The sequence below is a fragment of the Capsicum annuum genome, chromosome 11 (genome assembly GCF_002878395.1).
Source record: "Capsicum annuum cultivar UCD-10X-F1 chromosome 11, UCD10Xv1.1, whole genome shotgun sequence".
Classification (NCBI taxonomy): Eukaryota; Viridiplantae; Streptophyta; class Magnoliopsida; order Solanales; family Solanaceae; genus Capsicum; species Capsicum annuum.
In genome coordinates this window covers 91,134,236-91,141,611 of record NC_061121.1, presented here as the reverse complement: position 1 = coordinate 91,141,611, position 7,376 = coordinate 91,134,236, and the positions used below count along the sequence as shown (strand labels likewise).

Below are 7,376 nucleotides of genomic sequence, written 5' to 3'. Positions count from 1 at the left end.
ACTTTCAATAACTTTATGGAAAATGTCTCACTTAAGGAGAAGGTATTGTATCCAAATATTGGGATAGTATTTCTATCCTAGAGGTAGTATAAATTAGGGTGTTATGACCTTTGAGTGGTAAGGTAATCCCGAGGTAAGTGATATAAAGTCATATATTTAGAAGTCGGAGTGAGGGTGATTTTTGTCAGTGAAAAAGAGAGAATTGTAATTTCATGACCTTTATGTGAAGTGTTGGAGGTTGGTATGCCCTTGTGGTAGTCGGTAAAAGACAGTGGTTAGTTATAGTGGTAGCATCTTTAGTTGAAATAAGAAAGAAGCTCATGAGGACTAGATGTTGTGGTAGTGAAATAAATCTTAGGTTGTGAATGGAAGGATTAGTCAGCTGATAATTTATGAATTTAGCATTTACTTGAGGAGATCGTAGAAAGAAGGGACTCGGTGGCGTTTATAGAATCTTGAAGATAGATGGATATATGCATGGATAAGCGGATGTATGTGAGGAGGTGAATGTTGTATACCATAATGGGTTAGGTAATAAAATTAAGATCAACTATCCTTACTAGGTGGTTTTAATACACTAAGGGTCCCTAATTTTTATCTAGTAGTTGCAAGTTAGTTTAGTAGGCGAGAAGCTATGTAGCAAATTTTGAGGTATAGTAGCAGCGTTATGAAGAAGAATGTGTTTGTGGGCCATAGTTAATTTAAATAAAGAATTTAGGTTGATTTCTCTATTTGATGGACTAGTATATTATGTGAGATATTTCATTAATGGTACATGTTTCTTGTCATACACTAAGTTTGAACTTAAGATGTTGATTGTGGTGATAAGAATGTTAGCTCAAGAATTGTGATGCAAGATTTGTGGGAGTGAATAAGTAGGTTTGATATAATGTGTGAAAGAACTTACTTAGGTTGATGACTTATGAAATATTGGAGTGTGTAATTGTGATATATGCATAAGGTCTAATGTTGAAGTAGAAATGGTGGCTAAATCATTAGCAGGATAAAAGCCTTAGGTTATAAGAATAAAGTGTACTCGGTCTTGAGTTATGAGTGTCATGTATACCTAGCTTATGTTCTTAAATTTCTTGGAATGGAGAAGTCTAGGGAGTTGTTATATGGTGCTATGTAGATATGAATTGAGGGAGAAATAGATAGACTATGTGAACTCTTGGTATAGTTATAAAATTTTGTTAAGTTATGGGGTTATGATATTATGGGTGTAATGCTAGTATTCTAAGGATTTGAAAATGGAGTGTTAAGTATTTAGAAGCACGGATGTCTATGCCCACGAAAATTGTAGTTACAAGGTGATGACTTTAGAGTTTGGAGGAAGTTATGATTGGTATCCCTGAAGGAGGTATCCTAGAAAGAATTTAGTGTTTTCGTATTAAAATTGTTGAGGGAAGTTTGTGTTCTTGTGCATAGTGACACCCCCCCCCCCCACACACACACTATGTGAAGTTTTGTGCGTATAGTTTTAATGAGGGGATATACTTTCAAGATTGGGATAGTAACCTTTGAGCTAAGGAGAAGATGATGCAAATCTAAATATTCTCGTAGAGGTGAGTTTCAGGGATGAGTCATGATAAATATATTCTTACTCTAGCAAATTCCTCCTATTTCGATTCAAGAGAACATTCTACCAACATCCTACGTATTCTAATGGTGTCTATGCCTAAGTTTCTAGTTTTCTATACAATCTATATCCACGTTTTGGCCCTCTAATTATGATCTAAGTGTTTTGATGTGTGAATCCCTTCGTGCTTATTAGATCATATCTTACATCACAGACCCCACCTTGATTAGTGCAACAAATATATGTTAAAATTGAATACTGTCACTTCTATTTCTGAAGCTTGTACTTTAGTCCCTCGGTTACTCTCCTTATGTCAATATGATAGTGGTTATGGAAGCATAGTAATGTTTTAAATTAGAGAGTGGATGATCTTTACTATAAAACTTTGGCGTGGCTAATTGAACTAAGGTAGTAAATGGAGTGGGAAGAGTGAGATAAAACTTTTGTTATGTGAAATAATTAGGAGGGTAATATGTGGTGAAAATCTTTGTGAAGGTGATAGAGGTTGTTGGGTTTTTGGTGGGGAGATTCGTAAAGTGGGTATAATAAAGATCGGCTTGAATGTTGTGATTGATAGATACACAAACCATTGTGTTATGTGGCTAGTACTCTTGTTTAAGGCATGATGTCATCTGATGATAGTAATAATACGGAGTAGTATGCTTGAATGGATGTAAAGAGAGCCCTGCAGCTTAAGTTAGCACATTTTAACTCCGGATTAGGCTTTAACATGGAAGAAATTTGTAGTTAGATTCAAGATCTTGTTGTGATGTGTTATGTGGGAATATTAAAAGATTGAATTGGTGAAGTGTGGTATTCGTAGCTGAATTCATAGTTGGGAAATATTTCTATATTTGAGGGCTATTAGACGTATCATTGGAAGTGGGTTTTTATCCCTTTTCGGATTTATCAAAGGAAAGATAATTTATTTATAAGAAAATGGTTTTTGACATCTCAATCATTTCAAAACTTAGAAATAACTCAAGAAAAATTACACAGACGCCACTTAATTTTTATAGAAAAATCAAGAAAACTAAAAACTTTCAAAAGTTCAAAAATAGAAATAAACCTTTGAAATTAGAGAAAATGGGTAAGGGTTTAGTTAACGTCCTACGAAGGGTTTTAAAGCAATTAGGACCGTCCGTTTGAAAACAATTGACCAAAATATTTTGACTAACTTAAAATAGCTAACTATGCGAAAAATGTCAATTTCTAAAAATTCAAAACTTGATCGAGTGATTTTTGAAAATAGTTATATTTCGACAAGTCCAAATAGTCTATTTTTAGGTAAGAAGAAATGACTTGAAAGTAAAAATTAAGTCAAAACATTATTTTATTTTTATTATTATTTTTAAAAACAAAATAAGTAAAAAGAAAAAAAGAAAAAAAAACACAACCAAGTATGTAGAAATTGATTTTTCATTTTTTCAGAAGAAATCAAATTGAGAAAAATCTATTTCTTTTTATGATTAAGAAAATTCTATTTAGCCTAAATGAGACTAATTAATACAAGAACAAGAAAAAAGTCATCTTAATGTGAAAGGCCTATTTCCAAAAAACAAATTTAACATAAAATCCATTTTTTATTCATTTTTTAACAAGATGAAGTGGATAAGGAAATTCGAATAAGTGAAGGAAAGGAAAGGATATGAAGATAAAGAAAAATGGCAACGTCTTAGGGATTTTATCTACATTAATTGATTAAAGTGTTCAAGTAAATAAAAATAGATAAATTGGAATGAAAGATAAATAAAGAAGAGTTAAGATTGGGCCCTTTGGGCCCACTAAAGGGCCACCTAGCTTTTGGACCTAAATCTCGTGAATTTCCAGTTCATTTTTTCATGCATATCAGTTGTATATTCCTTTGTCGTGCGATTTTCTGTATACCACTGCATATGCTGTGTATATCAGTGTAGAAAACTGCTCATCTCCCCTCCATTATTTATTGTACAGAGTGTGATAGTGCGCAATTATTGCTTTCAATATACACCAGCCGTATATAATTGTATACAGATTGTATACCAGTGTTGTTTCTGGATTTAGTTAAGGCTTTGACTCGATGGTGGTTGGGTTTAACTCAACGGAATGCGATAGATGAAAGTCTGATGGACTCAATAAGGGTGTTCATGCAATTAAAGAAGATAAGAATTAGATACTCGAGTTTCGATGAAGAAAGAACATGATTAAACACTATAAACGAAAAATTCCACGTACGAACAATTTAAATATTCCCACACAAAACAAACATGTGCAAATATGTTTTTCACAGCTATCACTATTGTTTTACGCCAAAGCATTGAGGCTAAGACTGGTGTATATGGCAAGTTAAGATCAAAGCAAATAAAATAAAGTACACATGAAACCTTTGGCAAGCTGTAACAATTAAGAATCGAAAAAAACGAACAACATGAACCACTGGAATATTCACTATTATATTACCCTCCTTTTAGTTTTAAATCAAGTACATAAGAACACAAAACACGTAACCATGAGAAACACTACCAAAATGACGTAAAAAAAGCAAGTCTAACACACCATTATCATTCTATTTTGGGAACACTGTGAGCGTAAACTTAACCCATTCTTTTCAAATGAAAAACAAAACTTTCAAAACTTATAAAGAAAATTATCAAAGAAACAACTAAAGAGTGTTAGGGAGGGAAAACTTTCAAGTTTCCAGGATGAAGAGAGGGATATAAAATGACGGACATCGTCCAAACCTGATTCTTATGCTTGCATTTCCTTCACCTTATACTTAAGCCAAATATAATGACGTCTTAATCAAGAGAGGACCAAATAGAGCATTTCGTGGGGAGTGAAGGGAAGGGGCATGTCCAGGTATCCAAAGACAGAAAAAATTGCTAACGCTATGGAATGTTCTCATTATATCTCATAATGGTCACATGAACATACCCTATCCTATAATTTCTTGGATCTAAACAGAAAAAATAAAGAGCACTTAACATAGTAAGCTCGAACAAATACAAGAGAACTATATTAGGGAAAACTAACTATGTTTGACGAGATCGACACGTTTAAGGCAAACAGGGGTGGGGAAAATTTAGAGCTTATTTTAAGAGCAAGGTAGTATAAGGTGATGAATATCATGCTATATTCATCCCTTTTCTCCCTCGTCTCTCTATACTCGATGAATACTACCGAAAGCAGGACATGACTTTCGGTTGAAATGCTATCGACCAAGTCAGCCAAAGCAATGAGTAAAATCTAACCACTACATAGCCATATGAAAGGCAACCAGACGACAAGATTGATAGAGAAAGGAACAAAACGAAGAAAAAAAATAAGGGTGAGGCGTGGAAGTTACAACAATAACAACATAAATGAGAAATATTGTTCTTAAAAAATGGAAAAGAGCTTACCTTTTTCGTGACGGCGAACCAGGAAGCCAAGCCGACGAGCAATTCCACCACTAACTTCGACTCCAAGTTCGAACAAAAATAACAATGAGGGCGGCATGAGTAAATCGAAATAGAGTAAAAGAAAAATAGAGAATTCAGTTAATCGAAGAGTGAAAAAATTCAAGTATTCCCCAATTTCTTTACCACTTAACCTTATTCCCCAAAGAGGTGGAAAAGACCCCTTTTTATAGGCGGTATTGTAGGTTGCAATGGCTTATTGGAGAAGCCCTTTTGAAATTTCAAATTTTTGGATTCTTGAACAGGCAAATTTCCGAAGATTGATGGTGATAAGAAAAAAAGAAGGGAAAGGGTCACCTCTTCTCAATCTTGAAGGAAAAGTGACGGATTGGAGACGATCCAGCTTGAGCCTATCGGATTAAACTCCGCGGTCGTCGAATCAAAGGTGAAACACCTTGAATCCAATAGTTCTTTGGATTTTCCCCATCTTTTCTATGAATTTGAATATCCTCGGGCTTGCTTTATTCAAATAAAGAGAGAAAAGAGATCAAAGGTGATGACCCAACGGGTTTGTGCCCGTTCGTCGGTCCCAAGATTGATGTGTTGTTTGACTGTTATTGGCATCGTTGTTGTTTGTTGGTTATTGTCGGTGATGTGCGGGGTATTGTTGATAGGGTCCTTTGTTGGCCACGTAGATATGTTGAAATTAGTTATGTTAGGATAAATTATATTGAAATTAGTTATATTGAAATTACTTTTTTGAGATTTGTTGTATTCAAAGTAATATGTATAATATAATTTTTAAGAATAAATTAATTGATTTATCAGAATACACTCCATCTAATTTAACTTCTTTTTTAAAAAAATCATATATTTTTTTCAAATTTTAAATATAAATTTTTAAAAAATAAAGCTTTCATCTTATTTATTTTAATTTTTTGTGTGTGTACATTTTTATGATTATATCGTGTGTATTTTAAAAATAAAACTTTCATCTTATTTAGCTTTAATTTTTTTGCATGTGTCTTCCCATGATTATGCCCCGTATGTTTAAAAAAAATCTTAATACATGCATCTTATTTAGTTTGAAATAAAAACTTCCTAACTTAAGTTTGTTAAAGTAAAAAAAAGATTTATTATTTATGTCACTTCATTTAAACACATATCACTCATATAATATAGAATATTAAAATTCATTTTAATTGATATATACAATATCAATTTTCAAGTGATTAAAAAACTATTTACTTTAAAATATGTAATTGAACAATGGAATCGCTTGTGAAACGATAATGTGTATTAAAATTAGGCAACGCCTTTGTAGTTGTTAAAATATTTTACAGATTATCAGTGAATGGTAATTATTATTATAAAATCTACTTACTTTAATTAATCTTTTCATAGTGTAGTAAGAACTTTTTGTGTTATCAATTCACAAAAATAACACTTGGAAGGAAAAAGTTGATGTTGAATTTCGTTTTTCTATCCTTAAAAAATTATAGTACCTAGATTTTTCGGATATATAACAACGTTTGAATGATAATTTAATTTATGTACAACTTATTAGTAGTGTAAAAGATACATGAGCTTTTGCATGTAGGTATACCAAGTTGATTTTGTGGTAGTATGTATGAAAAGGTTCAGCCAATTAGTCCCCTCCACCTCTGAATTTCCTCCAAATAAAGGTATACCAAGTACTATTTTTCTTTGTTTGCTTAATAAAAGCAATTTAAAAAATCATCAAATGCAGTAGTAAGTGGTTGGCATTTTTCATCACCTTGCCTTGCTATACCGAAAACAAAGAAATTGGTCATAAGAGATAATAGTAGCACTTTAGATCCCTCAAATATTAATAGATTTTAGTTTTGATCCTTATTATGTATGAATCTAACATATTTTGATTTTTAATTTGTTAATTGTGCATTTTGATCCTTTATATAAGAAAATAGCATATAAGTTTATAAAATTCACAAGCAATGAGATGAAAAAAAATGCAAAGTTCAATTAATAAGAGGTTAGTTTTTTTTAGTCATATATTTCCGTCATTCCAAAATAAGATATTTTAGTCTTTTTAATTTGTCATAAATAGCGCATTTTAGATAATTAAGTAGATATCAATAATACTTTTTCAATTTCAAAAGCAATAATTAGAGATTGAAGAACTAAGAAGAGATGAAAAAGATTGGAGAAATATATTTGTAATGGGTTTGGGGGTAATCTTGTCATTTTATAGTTTTATCCCAAGAATAAATTATGATGGGATTGTTATCCCATCAAATATGGGGATAACTTATTCTGGTACTATTTATTAGTTTCGGGATAAGTTATCCCGAATATTAGCAACTAAACGATGCATTAAAATTTTTATCCCGGAATTATTATTTTATTTCAAGATTATTTACTCTAGTGCCTCACACCAA

General features: G+C 32.0%; 1 long non-coding RNA gene across 1 annotated transcript in view; it reads right to left on the bottom strand.

Moving 5' to 3' along the window:
• LOC107847945 overlaps positions 1 to 5,694 on the bottom strand; it is a 13,750-nt gene extending 8,056 nt beyond the window's left edge. The window contains exon 1 of the long non-coding RNA XR_001667720.2: positions 4,960 to 5,694. This is a non-coding gene — a long non-coding RNA (uncharacterized LOC107847945). The remainder of the gene's footprint in view (positions 1 to 4,959) is intronic.
• Between the last annotated feature and the right edge of the window lie 1,682 nt (positions 5,695 to 7,376).